The sequence below is a fragment of the Lepus europaeus genome, chromosome 14 (assembly GCF_033115175.1).
Source record: "Lepus europaeus isolate LE1 chromosome 14, mLepTim1.pri, whole genome shotgun sequence".
Classification (NCBI taxonomy): Eukaryota; Metazoa; Chordata; class Mammalia; order Lagomorpha; family Leporidae; genus Lepus; species Lepus europaeus.
In genome coordinates, this window is record NC_084840.1 from 19,537,870 (window position 1) to 19,562,783 (window position 24,914).

At 59.8% G+C, this 24,914-nt stretch overlaps 1 protein-coding gene across 5 annotated transcripts in view; it reads right to left on the reverse strand.

The window, feature by feature from the left end:
• Positions 1-23,427, reverse strand: part of PLEKHA6 (pleckstrin homology domain containing A6) — a 143,994-nt gene extending 120,567 nt beyond the window's left edge. For all 5 annotated transcript variants that reach the window (XM_062211653.1, XM_062211652.1, XM_062211651.1 and 2 more), the window contains exons 1-3: positions 23,358-23,427; positions 18,983-19,059; positions 14,558-14,615 (exon numbers count right to left, since the gene is read on the reverse strand). The gene's annotated coding sequence lies outside the window, so the exon portion shown is untranslated. The remainder of the gene's footprint in view (positions 1-14,557; positions 14,616-18,982; positions 19,060-23,357) is intronic.
• Positions 23,428-24,914: the final 1,487 nt, after the last annotated feature.

A 24,914-nucleotide genomic window follows, 5' to 3' on the forward strand; every position in this document is an offset into this window, starting at 1 on the left:
GGGCTCACACTGGGGCAGGCACCAGATGCCAGCTGCCCACGGGATGGAGAGAGCAGCACCTACCACAAAAACCAGTATGGAAGGAGGGGACCCCACCCCTGGCAGTGCCAACGCCGTGCCCCACCACGCTGACCACGGGAGGTCCAAGTCAATGCACCTGTGTCCCAGGAGCAACCCATGTTCCAAGAGCCTAAGTCGTCGGGGCGGGGGCACCAGGACTGCGGTCTGGGTTCAGGTGGTGCACGGCTGTCTGAACAGACCTTGCTGTCTCTCACTGCCTGGGGGCTCCCGCGCAGCCCTGCGGAGCCTTCCTGCCGCGGCCAAGGGGACTCACAGCACAAAACGCACACACACGGTGGGAAGCAGTACAGCATCTTTCCTACCTGCCCTTCTTCTCTGCCTTTCTCAACCCCATGAGGGAGAGCGGGGAGGGTCGGGCTGGGGGCATCGGGACGCAGCTTCCTCCTTGTCCCGCCCTTGTCCTCTGCTGCTTTCCAGGCCGATTCTCCCCCCCCCCCCACCAGCTCACCACCCCCTTCCCCCAATAGCAGCGAACTGGTTTCCCAGGCAACCCAGCTGGGAGGCTGCTGGTTACCAGGGCAACCCAGCATGGCCGCCAGGCTGCCTTGCTCAGCAAGGTCAGGGGACCAAAGCCGGGCTACGGAGCAGCAGGGATGTGGCTGGCAGGCCTGGCCTGGGCCAAGAGGCCCACATGCCTGAGGGAATTAAGCCCCTGCTGTCAGGAGACTCCCTTTAACTTCCCATGGAGCAGACCATCCCCCCCCAACCCACTCGGAGCGTGAACCACAAATTGATCTCCCGGGTTCTGTCGCCCATGCCTGATCCCTACAACCTTTTCAATGGGGTCCCAGTCACCTCTCCTGGAAGACAGATTCCAGACAGAGCAGAAACAGGCTGTCACTCAGCCAGCCCCGGCCCCCCCTCGCCCCAGCCTGCTCCATTCTCTAGCCTCTGGGAGTGTGTCTGGAGTAGATGTGTCTCCCTGGAACGAGGCCAGTAAGGACGGCATGCCACAGGTGCTCGTGTGACATCTTCCACTGACCCGTCCACCACTCATATTGCCCCATTTTGCAGATACAGCAACTGAGGCTGAGAGCAGCCAAGAGACCACTGAGGGCTGCCCAGAGCCGAGGGGCAGTGCGGGGACAAGCTCCCTGAACCCCCTGAGCTGTCGGCTGCCTGCCCCCATCACTTGGCCTGGCTTCCAGGAGGCATTTTTTAAACATTTATTGCAAGATTATGCAGTCCTCGATGTTTTATTCATAGGATTCCATGTCACCCCCACTCTGTGAAGGAAGCTTTAGACTGCTCGAGTGACAGCCCAGGAAACCAAAACTTGGCACAGCTCTCGCGCCGGCCTTGGGGCAGCCTCTCCCGACCCTCCCGGGAGAGGCTCCCGCTGTCTGGGCCGTGCACCTCCACAGCCTATGTCTCCACCACCTACAGGACAGGCATTTGCTCACCCACCTGCTCCCTGGCGAGACTGAATTTAAAACCCCATTGCTGCACTCTCGCCCATGCCTGGTACCTAACGAGTGTGCGGTAAACGTTTGTCAAGAGAAGCGGCAAGGCCAGGACGCCTGGCCCCGTTCACCCGACTCCCACTCCCAGGCCCTCTGCCGCAGAGCCTCGGCTCATTCATTCTGCACCGGCAGCTACCGCACAGCTGCTGTGTGGCTGGCTCTGTGGGAGGCATCCCCGACACACGCCAGACACACCAGACTGCCCCTGCCTTGAAGGAGCATAGTGCGGGGAGGTGGGGTGGGGCCGGCAAGGCCAAGGAGGACAGGGAATAACGCCCCCCCCCCCCCACTGCTGCCACCAGGGACTTTCCCAGCATGGCTTTCCTGGGGGCTGTGCTGTGGTGCAGCCGGCTAAGCCACCCCCTGGGTCACCGGCATCCCATATCAAAGTGCTGGTTCGAGTCCCAGCTGTTCTGCTTCTGACCCAGTTCCTTACTAATGGGACTGGGAAAGCAACAGAAGATGGTCCAAGTCCTTGGGCCTCTGCCACCCACGTGGGAGACCCCAATAGAGTTCTTGGCTCCTGGCTTCAGCATGGCCCAGCCCTGGCTGTTATGGGCATTTGGGGAGTGAACCAGCAATGGCAGATCTGTTTCTCTGTCTTTCAAATAAATTTTTTTTAAGATTTATTTATTTTTGAAAGGCAGAGTTAGAGAGAAAGATAGAGAGATCTGCCATCTGCTGGTTCACTCCTCAGATGGCTGCCACATTTACCTGGGCTGATCTGAAGCCAGGACCCAGGAGCCAGGAACTCCACCCAGGTCCCCCACGTAGGTGACAGGAGCCCAAGGACTTGGACCATCTTCTGCTGCTTTCCCAGGCCATTAGCAGGGAGTTGGATCAGAGAGAAGCTGGGACTCAAACTGGCACCCACTGGGGATGCTGGCACCATAGGCAGTAGCTTTACATGCTACACCAAAGTGCTAGCCCCAATAAATTTCTTAATAAAGGCTGCTTCTCAGAGCCCATGCTGTGGCACAGTGGGTTAAAGCCCCAGCCTGCAATGTCAGCATCCCCTATGGGCGCCAGTTTGAGTCTCAGCTGCTCTACTTCCAATCCAGCTCTCTGCTATGGCCTAGGAAAGCAGTAGAAGATGACCCAAGTCCTTGGGCCCCTGCTCCCTTGTGGGAGACCTGGAAGAAGCTCCTGGCTCCTGGCTTTGGATTGGCCTAGCTCCAGCCATGTGGCCATCTGGGGAGTGAACCAGCAGATGGAAGACGTGTGTGTGTGTGTGTGTGTAACTTTCATTTTTTCTCTCCCTGGGCTCCATGCCCTGCATGGCCTCCCGCCCTGTGAAGACACAGCAGGAGGGCCCTCACCAGAGGCAGCCCCTTCCTCCTGGGCTTCGCAGCCCTCACTGGCATGGCTGATGATGCCCCGGCCCCTGGTCTTCCATCACAGCCACAGCAGCGGGCACCCAGTACTGACCTGCGCCTAGTTCTGCCCACGTGTCACGGGGGTGGCTCACAGGAGGACGAGGAGACAGTGAAACCTGGCCTGGAGTGGCTGACAGGGCACAAGGACACCACCAACACACACATCACTCTCGGGAACCACCGCAGCTGATGTGACACGGGGATTTCATGCCATGTTGCTTCAGAGTCACACCCACGTCCTGACTCAACTCACCGGAACCCCAGAGGGCAGGGCCGCGGATACTGGAGACACAGAACCTGCGGCTACACTGGGGAGGAGAGGGGCCAGGAGGAGGGAACCGGGTCCTAGGCCTCACCTGTGATGCCAACATATCTCTTGGCTCCACGCCTCGGTCACCCACGCCTACCCCTGCTCTGGAGCGGCCTGAAGTCTCTGGATAACTCTTGGATGCTCATGAGGACCCAAGAACCAAGCAAAATCAGAGAAAGGAGCTCACCAGCTGAGGCCAGGGTGAATTCAACAGGCGAGCTGCAAGCGTTCAGCTAATTAGAAAGCAAATCGCACGTACGGTCGCAGATGTGTGCTCTTCACAGGTGAGGATGAGCCGCAGCCTTGGTGGTGCCAGAGCCAAGGCAGGCACCCACCTGCTCCGTGCACCGGACCCCCAGTCCTGCTTCTGCAGGTGTGCAGCTCCCAGCCACCCCCAGGAAGACACCGCTGCACCTGGAAGTCTCCGCTAGGGGCGTGTGCACCAGAACAGCAGGGCGCCCCTGGCTCCAGCTCCTGGTTCCACGGGCTGAGGGGAGGCTGGCTGGGTGGCCCGGGAACCACGTGGTGAAGCCCGGAGTATTGCCTGCCTCCTGCCACCTGTCTGGCTCTTGAATCAAACATCGCTCATCCGGCCACCAACGAGGCCTGAGGGGAGGGACCCAGCCCCAGGGGTCAGACTAGGACACCAGACAGCGAGACCAAGGGACTTGTACAAGTCATTCAGCTACGGATCGGAGCCAGGACTTCAGTCCACGCGCCTGCTCCGCACGGCGCTGGCAGAATGAGGTTTTCAGATCAACCTGCACGGCGGTAGAAAGGTACAAAGAGGACTCCAGGGAACAAGAACCGCTCTGGGTAGATTTGCCTGCGGAAGTCTGTGTGGCGGTGGCCGTGAGCAAGGACGGGTCCAGGGCGCGGTCCCTCCCTCGCCCCAGGAGAGGCTCCACCCGAGGACAGACGCCCCAGTAAGGGAGGGGCTCATCCTGCAGGGAGCTGCTGTCAGGGGTGCTGGGGAGGCCACACCTGGTGTGCAGGTGCAGGAAGGCTGGAGAAAGGAAGTGAGGGTGGAGGGAGGAACGGGGCGGGCAGCCTGGAATGGAGGCACAGCCACCGCTCCCTCGAGCAGCATGGCGCCTCCTTCCCCCGCTCCCACGGATGGCCTTGTAGCACTGTCTTCAATCCGCACACGGAGAAACTGAGGCACACAGCAGCTCACGCCCGTCAAAGTTGCATTGCTGGTGAGTGGCAGAGCTCGGATTCAACATGAATTCGACCCTGTAGCTGCAATGTTGATGATTATACTAAATTGTCCCTTAGGAGACATCAAAGGCTGGGACAGATAGGAACGTACTACATATATTGTTAGAAAGGTGAGCTATCTGCACCTAAGAAATCTCCTTGTAAAAAATTCTACATCTCAGCACCAATCAAATAAACGGATTGAAACAATGAGGAAACCACAACAAAAGTTATGAGACTCCATGCTGATGACGTCACCAAAATGCACTCTCACACACAGCTGCTGGGAATGTAAATTAGTACTTTTAAACAAGGAATTTGGCAAAACGTGTCAAAATATTTAAAAGCATGTAGCAATTCCACATCTAGACATGAAGCCTACAGGAAAGAATTGTTATTATGTGTTACTATGGTACTTCAAAAGGTCCGGGTAAAAATGTAATTAAAATATGAGCTTACTTTGATGCAGAAGATGTTTTCCATAATGAATACAAAATGTGTAATATGAGCAAACCACGCATGGATTTCAATTTTTGCATCAACTTGAACTCAATTTTCAATTCATTTTAACACAAACTTTTTCAAGCACTCTGTGAAGATTTAGATACTTATAGGTTCATTATAGCACTGCTTATAAAGGTAAAAGGTTGGACATACCTAATTTAACATAGAGGTCAAATCAATAAATAGAATAGATATATAATAAAATGCTGTGCAGTCACTTAAAAATGTTTAATAGGAAAGTTATTAATAGAAAAACTGTTAAGTGACAATAATATATATCTAGCATATATATATGGTGTCGATAGTTATATATGTCCATGCATGAATTTCTAAAACCACTTATATACCAAAATGTTGAAAAATATGCATACTTTAAAAATTTTTTATTTTCTTTATTTGGAACACAGAGATGTTCCACCTCCTGTTTCATGCCCCAAATGCCCACAACATCCAGGGCTTGGCCAAGTTGAAGGTGGGAAACCGGAGCTCGATCCAGGCCTCCCATGTGGGCGGCAGAGACCCAAACACATGCACCATCGCCTCCTACCTCCCAAGGTGCACCAGCAGGAAGCTGGATCAGAGGCAGCACAGCCAGGGCTCGGACCAGGGCTCGGACCAGGGCTCGGACCAGGCCCTCCAACAAGGAGTGCAGGTGTCCCGAGCAGCAATTAACCTCTGTGCCAAGTGCCTGTCTCTACATATTAGTTTTATGCTCCAAGAATCCTAATTTTTTGAGTGTACACTTTTTTACCACATTAACTCAATGTCTAAGAAAATAACCCAAAATACAGAAAGGCCTTATGAACAAAACCGTTCACTTTGCATTATTTGTAAAAGGAAAGCGAAGCCAACGAGGTAAATGTCCGACACGGAAGACGTCACATAAACCCGCCAAGTGCGCCCACTGATCATCATGAGCTCTGAACGGGAAGAAAACCGGCCATCCCCACGTGAAGGGCGGAGCTGGCCTGCTCGGCGGGGCCTCACACGAGCAGACCCACAGGGTAGAACCCGATTCAGTACAGAAGGTACCAACCACGGAGGAGCTGCCTTGTGAGGTCACCAACAACCTGTGGCCGGAATTATCCGTGCGAGGCCGAGCCCCCCCGGGGTCCTTCCTGCCAGCGAGCTAAGCTCTCCCCGAGACCCAGCCTGGCCCCCTCCCTGATCTTGCTCTGGGGGCCACGTGGATGTGCCAAGATCGGCGCCAACAACTCCCAGAGCCCCACCCCAGGCTGGTGAAGCCACTGTGCCATCAGCTGAGAGCACGCTCCAGCCCGCCGGCGCCGCTCTCCACTCAGTCTTGGCCAGCGCCCCCCGCCTTCAGGGCTCCCTCTGCCGAGCCCAGGCCACGGGGCCAGGCCAGGGGCTGCCTCGCTTCCCGACTGCCCCGGGAACCACCTCACGTACACCCAAGCAGGAACGTTCCAACTCAGCAACGCAGGCAGGCACGTAAGAAGTAATTACCTATGTAATGCCTCCCGCACCATCACTTCCCTGTGAAGACGGAAAGAAGCCAAACCCAGGGGGAAGAAAAAGGCCCCCATTGTCTGCGCAGCCAGGATTAATTACACGCCAGTGCTGACACATTTGTCACCACATTTGTCACCTCGCTGCTGATGGACGCCACTGAGCCTCAGTAATTCCTATCTGTGGCCCAGCGCGCTGCCCCTGCGCCGACACAGAAACGGCCTTGTTCCTGTACGGAAAGCCCCATGGCGGTGCCAGGCGGGTCCCCCTCCTGCCTCCCGGGTGGAGACAGGCTCCGGCTGGTGACCGTCTGCACTGCCCTGTGTGGCCCCTCCCACGCCCTCTCTGCCAGCAGTGGCCGCTCAGCTCCGGCCCAAGCCGGCAACTGGGCAATCACAACCCACAGGTACCCTCCCGACTCCCCACTCCCCCAGCCCGGCCTGGAGGCCAGGCAGGCAGCTGCAATGCCCCCCTCGGCCACGGGGACAGTGGCTCGGGCAGGGATGCACCTTGCAGGCCGCTCCCCCTATGTGCTGGAGACCTCGGGGGCAGTGCGCCACTCAAGCCTCCAGATTGAGGGCGAAGGGCCTGTAGGGACTTGGAAAGAAGTGCCAAGCCCCGAAGGCTGCAGCCCCCTCCTTTCGGTGCCACCTCCCCCTGCAGCTTGCCCTCCCCACCCCTGTGTAGGCAGGCTGTCCCCCGGCTGGCAGCCTCAAGGAACACGCCCACCGCCTCTCCTCCCCCTCACTGTCCATGCCCCCTTCCTTCCCTCCACCCAAGCCCTCCCTGGCCAGCTCCCAGACCCCTCCCACCACAAGCCCCCAGCACTGGCTGCAGCCTGGCCCCCTCATTCTGAACGCTATGCCCCCATGCCCCCCTACCCCTGCCCATGTCCCAGGCTCCAGCACCTTTAAGGTCTCCCCACTAAATCTCAGGTCTCCCAGGAGACCAAGAGCGTCTGTCACCCTGGGCCATTAGAGAGACACCTGCTCCTCCCCACTCAAGACAGGTGAGTCCCTGGGGCTGACCTGAGCCTGACCCCCGCCCACGCTGCCTCTTCTTCCTGTTGGTCAAGATTGGAGGCACCAAGGGGCCGGCCCCAGGGTCCCCGCCAGGAGGGGTGGGGGAGGGCAGCCAGACCCCAGGAAGCTGGCAGCCCCGAGCTGCCCTCTCCCAGGAGACGCAGTTCCAATGTAATCAACTCAGAGAGCATCAGCCCTGGCTGCGGCGGGGGCAGGGGCACGCAGAGGGCTATAATTAGCTCCTCGGCAGCCACAACCCCCAGCACCGCTGCCAGGGATGAGGGTGGGGACGGCAGCGGCCGCAGTGCGAGCGCCCGGGCTCCCGTGGCAGGCGGGCAGGCGGCTGTCAGCGCTGACGGAGCCCACCCTCCCTCCTCCCGCCTCCCTGCTGCAGCAAAACCCACTCACCGGCTTCCGAGGTGGAGGTGTGATCCCGGGCTGGAAGCACCCACTGGGGAGCCCTAGGGCGCCCCTCCCCCAGCGCAGGCCAGCTGGGTCCTCCTCCCCCTCCCCGGCCCCCTTGCGCAGCTCGGGGCTCTGGATGGGATCTGCGCTAATCAGTCATCGCTGCGGCTGGCAGGTCCCTGGCGAGGGTGAGGATACTGCTGTGGCGACTGCAGGATCCAGCATCTTTCCCAGGCAGGCGCAGCTGGGCATGCTCCATGGGCTCCCAAGGGGATTTCAGGGCCACGTGACTCTCCCTCCCCAAGCTGTCACTTAGGATCAGGAGTAAATAGTGCCCCCCCCAGCCCCAGAAAGATTTAACTGCATCCACACCAGTGACAAGCTGCTAACCGCCCCTGCAGCACCCCCGCCCATGAGAGCATGAGGGGGGCGGGCGCAGCCTCGGACAAGGCTGCCCCCCCTCACCTCACCCCAACCAAGGGAGCAAAGCCGGCGTCCATGCAAGCCGCAGTGTGAGAGTTCTCCCAGGAGAGACTGTAGGGAGCTGGGAACTGCGCAGGGGCCCCGCACCAGGCAGGGGCCACCCCCAGGCCGCCTGTGGTTGCCCCCTGGGCATTAGGAGGGCTTGGCCATCTGCCCACCCCCACCCAAACACAGCCCATTTAAAGAAACAGCTTGTGGAGAGGGCTGGAGCCCATGAGAGGATGCTACTAGGACCTGCTAGTCCTCAGCCCGAAGGCTCCCCAATGCCTGCGACAAGGATGGGAGCCCAGCCAGAGCACCTGTGTGCCCCGGGGCAGGAGGAGGGGCTGCTACAGACAGAGCCCTCTCTGTGGGTGCTGCAAACAGAGCAGCTGCTCTGCGACAATGGCACGTGCCATGGAAACAGAGTTCATAACCGGGACCATAGAGGCAGGAGGAAAATGCAGGATTCGCCCCCAAATTCCAGGTAGGCTCATGGTCTTGGGCCACTGGCCCCTCGGACCCAGAAGCTGGAGACCAAGCCTGGCAAGCTCCAGGGGTCCCTTCTGAGCACAGAAATATTCCAAGAAGCAGGGGCCACGGAGGTGCACCTGCAATGCCCCGCCCACCTAGCAAATCTCTTTGGTTTAAGCCAAAATTAAGCCTCTTTGCATTCAAATACAAGTGGGTCTCTTAAGGTGGCCTGGGGACAGCCATGGCCTTGGCCACTGCAGCCCTCATCTTTACAGAGTCTGCCTCCATGTCCCTCCCAGGGCCCAGAGGAGCTCGGCTGGGGGCCAGCAGGTCTGACCCTCACTCCGCTCCCACACCGCAGGGTGGGCTGAAGCCAGGAACCAAGAGCTACCGGAGGGACCACCAGTTCTATCCCTGAGCAGGTGGGGTCTCGGACCAGGCATCCTGCACCAGCCTAGCAGCTCTGGTCAACCAGGCTGAGACACCAGGACAACCCCACATGGCCATGGGAAAGCCGCTCAGCGGAAGGGGCAGGGAGCTGTGCCTGATGGCCCAGGGCCAGGCGGGACCAATTAAACCCTGCCTTTCCAGACCTGGCGAGGCTGCCTGGCACAGGCAAGAGATGAGGCTGCTCCCGGTCAGCAGAGGAGGAGGGGTTTGGGGGTCTCTGGAGCCAACGGAGCAGGGGAGGGGGGGCGACAGATTCAGCATGGGGAGGGAGGGGGCGTCAGAGCCCTCCCACCCACTCCTCGCTCCTCTCCTCAGGCAGCTGGAAAGGGCAGACGACAGACGAGCCTGCTGGGCGGGTTTCCTCTCTGGCAGACAGAAGGCGAGGGCTGGGGATGGGCTTCCCTCAGATCCCTCCACTCCCAGGTGGCTGCTTTTGGGGGCTTAGGAGGCAGCAGAGGCCAAGGCGGGGTCAGCGTGGGGTGCAGAGCCTCCATTCTAGACAGCGGGGTGAGGGAGGTGCTACAGCTCGTGGTCCGGGGTTCCGCAAGGGTGGGCAGAGTGGAACAGAGAAATAAATTCCCTGTTCCACCGTTGTGTCCTTGTCCTGGCTGCCCAGCCGGGGTGGGGGAGGGGGCCGCCCCTCCTCTGCTCCAGCCTCCACGGCCCCCTTTGCTCAGGGGGTGAAGGCTGAAGGTCACCAAGTCACCAAGTGAGCCGCACACACCCCGCCGCACTGCCGCTCGGAGCCCACTCCTCGCCCTGGAACCAGACACACGGGCTCTCCCTCCCCAGTGCACAGCTGCCCATGCGTGTCATGAGCCATCTCGGATGGCCTGCTCGAGTTCCAATCCTAGATCAAGCCGCGGCCGACTGGAGGCTCTGAGCCAAGCACCTGCCTTTTGAGCCTTGGTTTTCCCCATCTGCAAATGGGGTTTCTCAGAAGCCTAGAGCACTCGCACATGTCCTCCCCGCTGTCTCCTTCCTTGCTGTTCTGGGCTACTCCATGCCTGGCCGAGAGCAGAGCTGCCCCGTGGCTTCCCTCCCCTGTCCTGTCCACCTTGGGGACAGCAGAGCAGCTCACGGTGGCTCCACTCCACTGCCCTGCGCCTGGTGCTCTGGGGTCCCCCAGGGTGAGTCTGGATGGAGCTCTGCCATGGGCACCACCTCGGGGGAGTGTCCTGGGTTGCAGGGCCCAGCCCTTTAGCACCTGGGGACACAGCCCTGGGCTTCTGTGGCCACCTGAGCTGAACAGCTCCCCTGGGCAGCGCAAGGTGTAGGTGGAGGAAACACCTGGCTGTCTGCCCCTTCCCGCCCCTTCTTGAAGGAAGTGTTCAGAGCAGAACAAGGAAGTAGTGACTGCAGCTGGGCGGGGCTCCCTGGGTGGGGCAGGGGGTTATCAGGGGTGCGTCCCCGCCTGGCAGGGCCACCTGGGAAGGGGAGTAAGGTCCAGAGACTTCCTGAAGCAGCAATGGATGTCACACAGCCAGGTGTGCACCAGAGGGAACCCACCTGACCCACGATGGCAGACAGGTGACTGGGGACGGTCCAGGTGGCATCCTCAGTGCCATCTGTCTGAGGAGGGGATGTGGAGGTCACCCCAGGGCTGGCCCCTTAAAGGCTGGGTGGGACCGATCATGTGTGCTCTGGTGTCCTCTAGTGGACAGCTGTGGTAAGTGCACACAGGCCGGCAGCAGGCTTTCCCACCCGCCCCCTGGTAAATAAGGTCTTGGGAAGCGCAGGCCCTAGAGCAGCCCAGCTGCGTGGATGCCGGGTGCCGTGCTGTGCCATGCTGTGCCGTGAGAACCAGCTCCCCGAGCCCGTGAAGGAGGGGGCTTCCTGACACCCCGGAAGAATGGCAGGATTTGCTCAGTGAAACCTGATGCGTCCGGCCTAGATGGAAACAAGGCGCTCCCCAAGCTGCCCTCTACCTCTCCGGCTCCCCGTATGGGGTCCTGAGAGTCTAACCCACGCACCCAGCACCCATCACCCTAAACCTCCGTGGGTACCAAGCATGCAGAGAGCCGTGACTCGAGGAGAACAAACCAGTCTCGCTCGTCCACTCTGGGCGGGGCTGTGCTGAGCCCCCTCACCCTTGCTGTCTCCCCACAGGGTGAAGGATGTGGGGAGCCGTGGGTGATGCCAGGAGCACAGCTTGGGAATCGGGCACCAGTTGGCGCTGCTTCCCACAGGCTTTTTGCTACTAAGTTTATCATCATTCGCTGAAACTGGGGGATGATGGTCCCTCCCTCACAAAGGCGTCCCGAGGGCTGAAGGAGATGACGGAGTGAAGCGCCTAGCTCTGGGAGCGGCTGCTGTGGTGCCACGGCCAGGCCTGTGGACACCGAACAAGCATCCCGCTGACATGTCACCCCCAGACGTCACCTCCAGGCGTTGGGCCACTCTGTGTCTCCCCTGCCCTCTGTGAGTTTTCAGCAGACGCTAGGAGTTCCCAGAGTGTGGCCTCTGGGCCACATCTTCATAGCCAGGGGCTCTGCTAGAAATACAAGCCTGGGGGCTGACGCTGTGGGGCAGCCTATAGTGCCAGCATCACATATGGGCACGGGTTTGAGTCTTGGCTGCTCCACTTCTGATCCAGCTCCCTGCTAACACTCCTGGGAAAGCAGAAAATGGTCCAGGTACTTGGACCCTGCCACCCTCATGGGAGACCTAGATGCAGTTCTAAGATCCTGGCTTCAGCTTGTCCCAGCCTTGGTCATTAGGGCTATTTGGGGAATAACCAGTGGATGGAAGATCTCTCTCCCTCTCTCTAATTCTGCATTTGGAATGCTAAGGGCAGGGGTCAGCAACCTGGGTCATAACAAACCAGAACCGGGTGCACACTCTGGTTGGAGAGTTAGCATCGCGGGGAGCCTGGCATCGGAAGCAGAGCCGGGACTTGAACCCAAGGGGCCAAGTCTGACACAGGTGTGAGCATCCCGAGTGGCATCTCCCCTGTTCTACCAAACACCTGCCCTGCACGTGGAAAACAACACGACCGCATCCGCCTTTAGCGAGAAACACACCTGCATCGGCAACAGCTGGAAGCAGGACCCCCCCGTCGGGAGCTGCTGGGCTGACCCGGGAGTGAGCCTGTGGGCGTGGACTCAGCCACACAGATGACAAGAAGCAGGTGGGCTGAGAGGACCCCCTCCCCATGCCAGGAGAGGGGTGACAGAGGAAAAGGCGGAGGAGACATCACTGACAGGTGGAGCTCAAGTCTGAACTGGGGAGCTCAGGAGACAGCCTGGGGCTGGTGGCTGAAGCCTGGGGCTGGCGCCTGCTGTTTATCTCCTAGAGTTGTTCATTCATTACAACAAATGTCAGGTGCCTTTCGTGCGCCACAAGGGCGGTGGACAAAGCGGCCAGGGTCTGCTCTCAGGGCTTACCCGGCAGGAGGGTACCTGTAGCAGGCAAGTACACAGACAGGAAGTTTCAAGTCACAGCAGCTGCTGGGGGAGTGGTCAGGAAAGGCCTCTCTGAGTTGACACTTGGATGAGGTGACCAGTGGGAGGCAGGCAGGTGAACACGGGAAGAAAATGCTCCCAGGCAGCAGGTGCAAAGGCCCTGAGGTGGGCATGGGCCTGATCTGATGGAAGAAGGGAAGCTGGAAGCCAGTGTGGCCAGCAGGGCATGAGACGTGTGGTCAGAGAGGGGCTCAGGGCTGGGCCATGCCAGGTGGTGTGTGACGAGATGAGGTGAACGGGCTTAGAAACTACCTCAAGAAGCCACCATCCCTAAAGGGATCTCCAGATGGTTTCTGTGAGGAGGAAGGGAGCAACTCTTAGCTGAAGTAAGAAGGGCTGGGGACCCAGCGCTGTGGCTTAGTGAGCTGAGCCTCCACCTACAGCACCAGCATCCCACATGGGCGCCAGTTCAAGTCCCAGCTGCTCCACTTCCAATCCAGCTCTCTGCTGTGGCCTGAGAATGCAGCAGAAGATGGCCCAGACGCTTGGGCCTCTACAACCCCGTGGGAGACCTGGAAGAAGCTCCTGGCTCCTGGCTTTGGATCAGCCCAGCTCCAGCCATTTGGGGAGTGAACCAGCTGATGAAAGACCTCTCTCTCTCTCTCTCTGTCTCTCCTTCTCTCTCTCTGTAACTGTCTCTCAAATAAGTAAATCTTAAAATAAAAAAAAAAAAAAGGATTGGGGTTCAAGTCCAGACTAAGCTTGGGTTGCAAGAGCCATGTGATTTCAGAACAGCTTCCACGGCAGATAACGTGTGTGTGTGTGTGTGTGTGATTTGTATTGTTTTAGGTATACAGGTAACAGCCACAGGAACCCAAGTGCTGGCTGGTCCCCGGGCTGGGACAGAAAGGGCACCTACCCCTCCTGGTACAGGGGTGAGGACCTCAAAGAAGAGCGAGAGGGAACAGGATGAGAGTAGGTCCTCCCTCCCCTGGCCAGGCGCAGCCCCTCTGGCTGCGGTGGCCCTGGCTGTGCCATGCAGAAACCGAGGCCTGACCAGGCGGGCAGGTGGCCCACAGGCCCGAGCACGCCCAGCTCACGGGCTGGGACAGAAAGGGCACCTACCCCTCCTGGTACAGGGGTGAGGACCTCAAAGAAGAGCGAGAGGGAACAGGATGAGAGTAGGTCCTCCCTCCCCTGGCCAGGCGCAGCCCCTCTGGCTGCGGTGGCCCTGGCTGTGCCATGCAGAAACCGAGGCCTGACCAGGCGGGCAGGTGGCCCACAGGCCCGAGCACGCCCAGCTCACACGCCGAAACCAAGCCATGGCCCAGCCTGCAGGGAGACGGAGCCACAGAGGCCAGGCCAGAGGGAAGGAAGGGAAGGAGGTCCAGCCTGGGGCCGGGGGCCCCTGCAGCCCCATGAGCTGCTGCTTCTCCTGCCAAGATTGAGCCCGGGGTGGCTGCTTTCCCAAGGACACCTTCAGCTTGGAGCATGAGCGCCCCTCACCCCTGACCGACAGAGGAGCCTGCCCAAGGCCCTCGCGGAAAACCTCACACACCTGCACCCTCCGAACGGCGCCCCCCCCCCCCAAGGAGGGCCCCGGGGGCGGCTCTGCCCCGCCTCAGCGCTTACTTCCACTGAGCACCTGCCTCTTCCTCCTCCCTGCTGAGCCATCTCCCTCCCACCTGCCCAGCCCAGCCCAGCCCTGCCCTGCCCTGACAGACAACTTTCCACGGTTGACAGCAGCATCTCCCAGGCTAACACACACATACACGCTCCCGTCCTCACACACTGTGCCCAGGAGCTTCCATGCCCACAGGCCGTTCACAGACCCAGCGGTGCCTTCTGTGAGAAGCCAGACCCCCTCGCCCTCTGCCCGGCCGAGACACGATGCCCACCGAGAGGCAGGACAGAAAGGAAACACCGTCGTACTCACTTGATGAAATACACGGCTCCTTCCGGCGTCCAGTCCACCTCCCAGCCCTTGGGCAAACCTGCGGGAAAGCAAAATTCCAACATGAGGCGCCCAGCCCCGCAGCCCAGGGGCTTGCGGGAGGGAGAACCAGGGGCATCCCTGGGGAGGCCACGGTGGCCAAGGCAACAGTCTCACCGTTGGGGGCCCATTGTCTCCAGCACCTAAGCTCCCAGCCAACTGTGACAGAGGTGGCAGCGGATGGACACCCCCCGCCAGTGAGCAAACAGACGAGCAGAGTGAGCCAACAATGCGGGGTGCCTGACGGGATTTACGCACCCACTGACCGCACCGGCCCATGGGTGCGACTCATTGACAAGCAACTGTCCCATCAGCCAGCCTCCTCTGGCACACGGTGGACGCTGCAGCCAAGCGTGGGTCCCTCGGCCCAGGACTCACAGGTGGGGATGTAGACTCAAGGCTCCAGACAGCCGGGACCTGGGAAATCAGGCCCAGGAATGGACGATTTTTTTTTCCCATTTCTTATTTGAAAGGCAGACAAGACAGAGCTCTCCCATCCACTGGTCCACCCCCCAAACGCCTGCAAGAGCCAGGGCTGGGCCAGGCCGAAGCCACGGGTCCCAAACTCAACCTGGGTCTCCCGAGATCGGAAGCAGCAGAGCCAGGACTGGAGCCAGGCACCACTCCCATACGGGAAGGGGGTATCCCAAGCAGTAGCTCAACCTACTGCACCCTGACGCCTGGGGTCTCTCAAAGCAGACCCTAGAGAATCCACCATCAGAGCTGGGGACAGACAGGGGCCCCACTCCACCCCCGGCTGACCCTGGAAAACAGATGGAGACTCCTGACAGTCATCCCCACCTTTCCCGTTGGTCCCAACACCTGCCTGCGGCACACAGCCACCCACTGCCTCCCGTACCTTATCAGCTGTCTTCTCACAGCTGCAGGGTACAGAGCCCGGGGCCTGCAGGATGGCAGGGCCAGCTGTGCGCCTTTCCCTGCCCTGATTGCGGCTGTGTGGCTCAGGAACCCAGCTCCCCGCCCAGGACCCAGCCCAGGGAAGCACCACCACCAGCCTCCATGAGCTTCACTTCTTTAGTGCGTCCAGGCTGCAGGCCACATAGCAATACGATTCGATAGGCGTCAGCCTGAACATGCTTACAGATAGGGAAACTGAGGCTCGGGCATGTTAATCACATGCTAAAGTCACACAGGAAGCCATCTGGGCCGGGCTGGGGGTGCTGCTCCATGGCCTCCGGAGCCCCCACTCTTTTCTCTGTGCAGCTCTATAAATGCTGCCTGTTCCCCCGCCCCTGTGGGAGGACAGCCCCACTCGGGGCGGGGGGGCGTGGGGTGGCAGCCTCCCCAGGCACAGGGATCCCCATTGGGTCACAATCATAAATAATCCTGCCTCTGTGATGTGCCTGGGAAGGAGGCCAGTGTGGGCGCAGGCCCTGCCTCTCCCCTCTGTGCCTGGGCTTCTGTTCCTGTCCAGGCGGAGAGCCCGCGGAGGCAGCTGCCCTCTCGACAAGCAGCGGGCGTCTTAACCCCTTCCCAGCCCTGGACAGCCGGGAATGGGAGAACCGGCTCTCCCAGTCCCACCCAGGGTGACGATGAGGTACAGGGACTCCGGCCATAAGCAGCTGAGACACAAAAGCCAACAGCAAAACGAGCCCAGCCTTGGAGTGTGGCTCACTGCACCTGCAGACACAGCTGGGACAAGGGCAGCAGCGGTGACCTCCGTGTTGGGGCCCAGCTGTCCTGCACAATCCTTGCTACCACTTTTTGAGGTCAACCCCATCCCTGTAACACAACTGAAGCAGCTAAATCCTGGAAAAGTGAAACCAGCTGCTCAGGGCCACACGGATGGAAAGCAGAGCGAGACCCTAGCCCAGGTCTCTGCCTCCGGAACCTACCCGTTTACCCATGACACGGACTGGCCCCCAGCCAGGTGCTCCCTCCCTGCTCTCCAACTTCCCTACCATAAAATGAAGGAGTGAGGGGCCAGCGCTGTGGCATAGTGGGTAAAGCCACCACCTGCAGTGCCGGCACCCCATATGGGCACCAGTTCGACTCCCAGTTGCTCCACTTCCCATCCAGCTCTCTGCTATGGTCTGGGAAAGCAGCAGAAGATGGCCCAACTGCTTGGGCCCCTGCACCTACATGGGAGACCTGGAAGAAGCTCCTGGCTCCTAGCTTCAGATCAGCCCATCTCCAGCCATTGCAGCCATCTGGGGAGTGAGCCAGCAGATGGAAACCTCTCTCTCTCTCTCTCTCTCTGCCTCTCTGTAATTCTGGTTTCAAATAAATAAATAAATAAATCTTTAAAAAAAGAACAAGTTGGACTCCAAGGCCCTGATGCCTCTTCCAACTCCAAAAACAATGAATCTGGCCCAAAATCTAAATGAAATAGGCTCTGGGCAAATCAAGACCCTAACCCAGAGGTGGCTTGTGTGGCACAGTGGTCAAGTCACTGCTTAGGACAGCCACATCCCACATGTGAGTGCTGCTTCCAATCCACCTCCCTGCTAATGTGCCCAGGAAGGAAGCAGGTGATGGCTCAAGTGCTTGGGCCCCTGCTAGCCACATGGGAGACCTGGATGGAGTTCCAGGCTCCTGGCTTCCGCAGGGCCCAGCCCTGGCTGTTGCAGGCATTTGAGAATTGAACAAGCAAAACAGAAAATCAATCTCTTTCTCTCTGTGTTGCTCTGCCTTTCAAATAAAATGCAAATCAATAAAAATTTTTTAAAAAAACCCTAGGGCCGGCCGGCGCCGTGGCTCAACAGGATAATCCTCCGCCTTGCGGCGCCGGCACACCGGGTTCTAGTCCCGGTCGGGGCACCGATCCTGTCCCGGTTGCCCCGCTTCCAGGCCAGCTCTCTGCTGTGGCCAGGGAGTGCAGTGGAGGATGGCCCAAGTGCTTGGGCCCTGCACCCCATGGGAGACCAGGAGAAGCACCTGGCTCCTGCCATCGGATCAGCGCGGTGCGCCGGCCGCAGCGCGCTACCGCGGCGGCCATTGGAGGGTGAACCAACGGCAAAAGGAAGACCTTTCTCTCTGTCTCTCTCTCACTGTCCACTCTGCCTGTCAAAAATAAAAAAAAAAAATAAATAAATAAATAAATAAATAAAAATAAAAAAAATAAAAATAAAAAAAAAAAACCCTAGGGCCGGCATTGTGGCACAGCAGAGTAAGCCACCACCTATGATGATGGCATCTCGTCTCACCATGCCGTTTGAGCCCCAGCTGCCCTGCAGAAGATGGCCTAAGTGATTGGTCCCCTGCCACCCACACAGGAGAAAGAAATGGAGCTCAGGGCCTCTGGCTTTGGCTTGAATCAGCCCTTGACATTGCAGCCAAACCCTAACCTAGTGTGTCCCACAGCGCAGCGCCAGCAGTGCCCCATGAGTGACCAAAGCTCCTGGACCCAGACGCCGGTACCTAGTGTGTCCCACAGCGACAGCAGTGCCCCGTGAATGACCAAAGCTCCTGGACCCATACGCCAGTGTCCAGCAGGTGGAGACCTGCAAGCCCAGTGGGGGGGGGGGGGCTGTCCCCACACTGTCACTTGTATCCCCTTGTCACTGGCCCAGGCCACTGTCCTGAGGAAGACACGCTGCTGTCCACTGGAAGCACCGGGCCTTCTGATGCCAGGGTGCCCCGCCTCCTTCGGCTTAGATTGAAGTCTCTTCCCCGGCTGTCTGAACTGCCGGCCTGAATGTGTCCCAGGCCATCAATGGGGTCTTCTCCGCATGAAGGGCCTCGTGTTAGCCTTGTCCCCGCCTCTGTCACGTTTCTCCCCACATTTCTTCCTACCAGCCACACGGGGCTGTTTACATTAAAACTTATTTAAACTAAAAATTCAGGTTCCCGGCACAGCTAACGACACTCCAACCGCCCCTTTGCCACAGTGGCTGATGGAACTGCACTGGGCAGCGCGGACACAGAACATTCCAGAATGTCGTACAGGTCCACAGTACAGGGGCATGCGCTGGGCACAGTGGTTAGGGCACTGCTCAGGACGCCTGCTTCCCATCCAGCTTCCTGCTAACGCACACACTGGGAGGCAGCAAAGGACGGTACAGGTGTGCCCAGCGGAGAACTCTCACTGCTGCTCTACCTTTCAAATACAAATGAATGAATTAAAAAAAAAAAAAAGTACAGCCTCGGGGCTGGGTTCTGCCCAGTCCGGCGGCCTCAGCAAAGGGGATTTTCTGACAAGGCAGAGGAATCGGGGAGGGCAGACTGTCCTCAGACATCTGCCCCAGACGCTAACCAGAGTGGAAGCCGGGTGAGACCTGGAGGGGAGCACGGACCCCTGCGAAGTCCCCCGGAGGGCTAAGCCAAGGCCACCCCAGCAGGCTGCACAGCCAGGGCGAGGGTGCCTGCCGCCACCTCCCGCACAGCTGGGGACAGCGGGCTCCTTACCTGGGCTGGAGGCGTGTCCACTCTGGATGGAGGCTTCCGTACCAGGGTGTGTCCAGCTGGTCGACCTGTCCTCGTCACTACAGGAGGAGCCACAAGGACGTGTCAGATACAGAGCACACGAGCAGTGCCACCCGACAAGGCCAAGCCCGGCCACACTGCCACTCCCGGGGTCACCTCACTGAGCAGACCCTGCGCGTTCAGAGGTGAGCAACACCTGACCCTTGGCCTCCAGGAAGGGGGAAACCCACGACACCTTACAACACGAGGTGACTGGGACCGCAGTGCCCCCCAAGCTACACACGGAAGGTGTTCCCGGCCCGGTAAGGACAGACCGTCAAGGAGGCAGCATCAGCAGGGTAGTGGGAAAGGGGTCCCCACTGGCAGCCTCTCTGGTGGATAAGGTTAGGAGCAGCCTGCAGCCCCCGGGGGCCACCAACACTGTATCTCCCCGTTCACAACGCCCCCTTCCCTTAGGAATCTGGGGCTCAGAGAACCTGTCCTCTGCCCTAAGCCACAGCCAATCAGGGAAGCCAGGATTCAGACCTAAATCTGTCCCCCGACAAAACCCAAGCTCTTCCTACTGTCTCGCCCCAGCAAGGTGCACACCCCCAAAGCAGACGCCCTGGGCTCTGTAGCTGGAGGCAGAGGAGCCCCTTCATGTGCTCAGCTCAGCTCTTTAAAAAAATCTTAAAGACTCCACTGAATTTTGAAGTGAGACTATACATATTCGCACTTCATGTATATACACTATCACCTAAATCAAGACGGGCACTGCCCAGACCTCCTGGTACCCTTTTGTAATTCCTCCTCCCAGCGTTCACCGCCTCCCCACTGGCAACACCCAAGCTGGGGCTACTATGGATTTGCCCGCATCTTCTAGGACTTCATATAAATGGAATCCCAGGCCCCGCATCACACCGCCCTCCCTCCCTCCCTCCCTCCCGTGTCGTGTCGTAGCGCGGGCTGGCAGCTCACTGCACTATAGCGCCCGCTGTAGGGTGTGCTGCAGTGTGTTCATTCGTTCACCTGCGGCTGCACACACGGGTCATCTTCAGCTTGGGGCCTTTACAAATAAAGCTGCTATAAACATTCATGGCTATTGTGAGGACACAGGCCTGGCTTTTTCTCAACTCCACTAACTTTTCTCTAAGGTTGGACACCTCCTACAGGAAGGAGTTTCCCAGCTGATCCACCCCTCTGATGAGCAGAAAATAAAGCCACAGGGAAAACACTGTGGCACAGTGGGACCCCCGTATCTCGCTATCAGAGTGCCTGGCTCCCATCCCGGGGCTCTGCCACCAATACAGCTCCCTGCTGAAGTTCCTGGGAGGCAGCAGGTGATGGCTAAAGGGCTTGGGCCCCTGCTACCCATGTGAAGACCCGGATGGAGTTCCTGGATTCTGGTTTCAGCCTGGTCCAGCCCTGGGTGTTGTAGTCATTTAGGGAATGAACCAGTGGATGAAAGATCTGTTTCTCTCTCTCTCTCTCCACCCCTCTCCCTCTCCCTCTCTGTCACTCTGTTTTAAATAAGTAAATCTTTAAAAGAAAAGCAGCAGGGGCCGGCACTGGGGCATACTGGGTAAAGCTGCCACCTGTGGCACTGGCATCCCATCTGGGTGCCGGTTGGTGTCTCGGCTGCTCCACTTCCACCCAGCTCCCTGCTAACGGCCTGGGAAAAGCAGTGGAAGATGCCCCAAGTGCTTGGACCCCTGCCACCCATGCAGGAGGCCTGGAGAAGCTCCTGGCTTCAGTCTGGCCCAGCCCTGGCTGGTGTGGCCATCTGGGGAGTAAACCAGCAGATGGAAGATTCTCTCTTTCCCTTCCTCACTCTCTCTGTAACTATGATGTTCAAGCAGATGAACAAACCTAAGACAGAAAGAAAGGAGGGAGACGCGAAGCTGCTGCTCTAGCGGCCCTGAGCACCAGCATCCCTGGGGCTGAGGAGACCTGTAGATGCTGGGCTCTGCGCTGTGGTGACCTGGGAGCCGGGGGAGAGGAAGCCAAGGAAGGCAAGGTTTGGAGAGCAAGTTGGCCTGTGCCCGTGACCCCCCATCTCCTTGGCTGCCCGCGGCCCTGCCCCCTCTCACCTAGGACTTCCTGTCCACCTCCCCCCACCTTCCCACACACCCCAGCGAGAGACTGCTGTTTCGCTTAAGGTGCACCCCCTGCATCGCTCACCTTTGACCTCCGTGCCACACAGACTCCTCGCTTCCTGTTGGGTCCACGGCTTCACCCGCCGCTCCCCGCATGTCCTCTGTGGCCTCAGTACCCTCCCACCCCCAGGGCCATCTCACTGGCCTCACTTCCGCCCAGGCTCCGGCGCATGCTCAGGGCTGAGCACCGTGGCCGCCCTCGTCCTCCACTCGGCTCCCAGCCGTGCCCTTGCCCCCTTCTGCAGCCCTCGCCCGGATCCTACACCGGCCTCTCTTTGGGTGCCTCTGCCCCTCCGAGGTGACTCGGCAATGCTCTCTTCGGCCGGACCCTGAGGTCCAGCTGCCTGTTAGACGTCACCCCTCACCGTCCTCAGATTCAGTGGCCCCCCAGCCCGTATGTCCCCCAAAACGTGCTCCTCTGTGCACGCTGCCGGTCTCTGCCGAACTCCAGAGATTTCTCATTCATTCCTCCCATGCTCTCCCAGCCCCAAGGCGCAGGCGCGCTCCCCTGCACCTAGGCTCCACAGCTGTAATCCAGACCCTGCCAGCACCTCCAGCTCCCCGGACACCTGCGTCCTGACTGCTTCCCACGGCCCAAGCATTTCCGGCTCAGCACTCAGAGCATCGGCCACAGGGATGGCTCTGAACATGGCTCCGTCTCCACCAAGCCCCTCGGTGGGCCTCCCACCGCCCTCAGGAGGAGCCACGCCCTCAGCCCCTGCACAAGGCCTCTGCCAAGCTGCCCGTCCCTGCTCTCCCAGCCCCATCCATCCGCGGCAGCACCCAGCAGCCTCCCCTGCGTTGGCACCAAGCCCTGCATGGTCTTGAAGACAACCTGTGCCCTGCTCTCCTTCCACAGCCCTCTGCTCCCAGGACCCTCTCACTCCTGCCCCTGGGCCACAGGCAGCTCCGGCTTCCTCCTGGACTCCCTGGACTCCTGAGAGAGCGTTCATTCTCCCTATAGCGTCATGCAAATAAGCGCCTCTCCATGCATCCTATCATTTCCTAAGCATTCATTTGCGTTTTCTCTCTGCTACCTGGAGAGAGAGGACCTGGACCTTCCTGGGTTAGTTTTTTGTTGTTTTTGTTTGTTTGTTTGTTTGTTTGTTTTTTTCTGTCCGGTGCCTCATGCTGGTGCAAACAGCCAAGGCTCAATGGATGTCAAGAAGAGCAGAGTTAGCCACTCCATCGGGACAGCCCGGGAGCTTGTGGAAATTCAGATTCCCAGGCCCCACCCCAGATCTGAACAGTGAGCTCCCAGGCAGGGCGGGAGAAGCAGCCTCCAGGCTGAGCCTCAGGCCACCGAGCCGGGGACCTCCCACTGTCATCTGGCTTTCTGGGAGAGGAGTTAATTTCTAAAATAACCTGATTAGGCCATCAATTAGGATAAGGAGGTGATAATCACGGAGCCCAAAGGCAGGAGTGGAAGCAGGAGCTGGCAAGGAAGGGGGCGCCTGCCCAGGCTGGGTGGCGCCCTTCGGGCCCAGCTCTGCCTCACCGCTGCTGGGTTCACTTCTCTAGACCTGGGATCCCCGGGGCCAGCACATGGCGGGGAGGGAGACAGTAAGGACCTCTGAGGTTGCTCTCAGCGCCACTGCTGGGCACCAGCAGCTGGCGGTGGTGGTGGCAGTCCAGCGGGCTGTGCCCGGAGCCTTGCCAGATGTCCGTCCCAGCAGCAGACACAGGCCAAACGCGGGCCACTTTGTCGTAATGAGATGAGGCCAGAGCCACTTTGGTTTATGAAATGCACACAGCAGGGCTAATGCATTAATGGACAGCAGCAAAGGCCCTTTCGCTCAAGACGGGGACATCTACAGCAGGCCCTGGGGGAGCAGGGAGGGAGTGGGGCTGCTGCCCCTGCAGGCTGAGTCCCGGGCCAGGGAGCACCAGGGACCGGAGGAGGCCTCCCAGGGACACCGGCAGCCAGCCCACTCTTCCCACAGAGAGACTAAGGGACTAGGCTTAGGGAGCAGGGAAAAGTCCAGGCTCACCCCCACCCCCAGGGAGAGCCGAGAGGATAGCACCCCGCCCGCCCTCCCGGGCTGGACTCTGCCCCATTGAGGAAAAGGCGGGAGCCCATTCAAACGCGCACCGGGATAAACTTGATCGCCAAGCCCAGCCCCAGCCACCGGCCCTGCGCCCCGCCTGCCCCCGGCGCTGCCTCCTTTCAAGTTGGACAACTTTAACAAAATGGGAAAGCGAGCGCGCGCGCCCCCACGTACTTGACGAAGAAGATCCTCCCACCGCGGTCAACTCCGTAGGTCCAGCGGCCGGGCAGGTCCAGCCAGTCCACCTCATCGGCCATCTCGCCGGCCCCCGGCCCCCGGCGTCGCGGGAGGGGCCCTGCTGGGTCCCGGGCGCTGGCGCGGGGGGCGAGCTGGCCGCGCGCCCGCGGCAGGCACCGGGCGAGCGCTCGGCCCGCGCCGCCGCCGCAGCCGCCGCCGGGCTCGCCGCTGCCGGGCCCGCCGCGCCCCGCACTCGAATGACCGAGCCGAGCGCGCCCGGAGGACGCCCCCGGCGGGCGGCGGGCGGAGGCCGCGCGGGCCGCAGGGCGAGCGCGGGGTGTTGCCCTCACCCGGCTCCGGCCCCGCACTGGAGCCGCCGCCGCCGCCGCCGCCGCCGGGAGGGCGGGGCCGGAGCCGCCCCGCGGCAGCGGTCAGCGACCGAACCAGGTTGTGCCCGGGGCGGCGGCTCCGGGCGGACGGAGGTCGGGGGCGCGCGAGGCCCGCGGGGTCTCGCTGGCCGAGATCACCCGGGGCAGCTTGGCCGAGCACCTCCTCCTGGAAGCCTGCCGTGACTAAGTAGAATCCCGGAGACCCCACCCCATTCCAGAAAGGAAAAGGAAGCGAATTTTACGGTAACCAAGACCCAGGAGGGCGTGTGTCCTGCGCGGTCCGCACTGGCTTGGCCGCCTTCTCAGGGTCTGAATCACTCCTGGGGTCTGCGCACTCCCCTCCTCTCCCCTCCCTGCTGCCCCTGGAGCTGCAGCTAGGTGCGCACGGCACCAGACTCCAGGGAATAGACAGCCAGGGCGACACCTGCCTCCGAAGGTGGCCAGTATCTGCTGAGGGCTTCCCAGGGATTTGACCCCCATTCCATCTAGGGAACTCCTGCTCAGCCCTCCAGAGCCCACCCCCTCCAGGAAGCTGCTGGTCATTCCTGCCCAGGTGTCCACACGTCCATCTTCCACGTGTCAGGATGGCTAGTGAATCACCCTCCAGGGGCGCTTAGCACACCTTAGTTACTCCATTGCTTCGCTGGGCCCTGTGTGGCTCAGGGCAGGGCCTCACCTTACTTCGTCTTTATGGCCCCACGCATACCTGGAGCACCAGGCCACTGATGACACCTGTGTGGTCGTCGCTGAGCCACAGAGCTGTGCTTTGGGACCTGGTTTGGGGGCACGTTAACTGGAACCCTTGGCAGCACCGGGGTGACTCCCCAGATAGCCCAGGTGCTCGGCCTGGCGCTTGTAAGGTGTTGCCCTCTCGCAGGTGGGGAAGCTGGGAGTATCTCCATCCTTGTGCTCAAATGCAGGAAACTGGGAGGGAGGGAGGGAGGGCTCACTGCATTCTTAGAATTGTACCTAGGAGCTACACTGAATCTGTTCTTTTTGAATCCCATTAACACGCGGATTGTGTTACAATAATTATGCATTTGCTGTGGCCCTGAGAATCTAATGTATTAATAAACTCCTTTAATTAAAAATAAATAAATAATGCTACCTCCAAGCAAACAAATGTGGGAAACTGAGGCGCGGACGAGGGGAGGGGTTGGTCGCC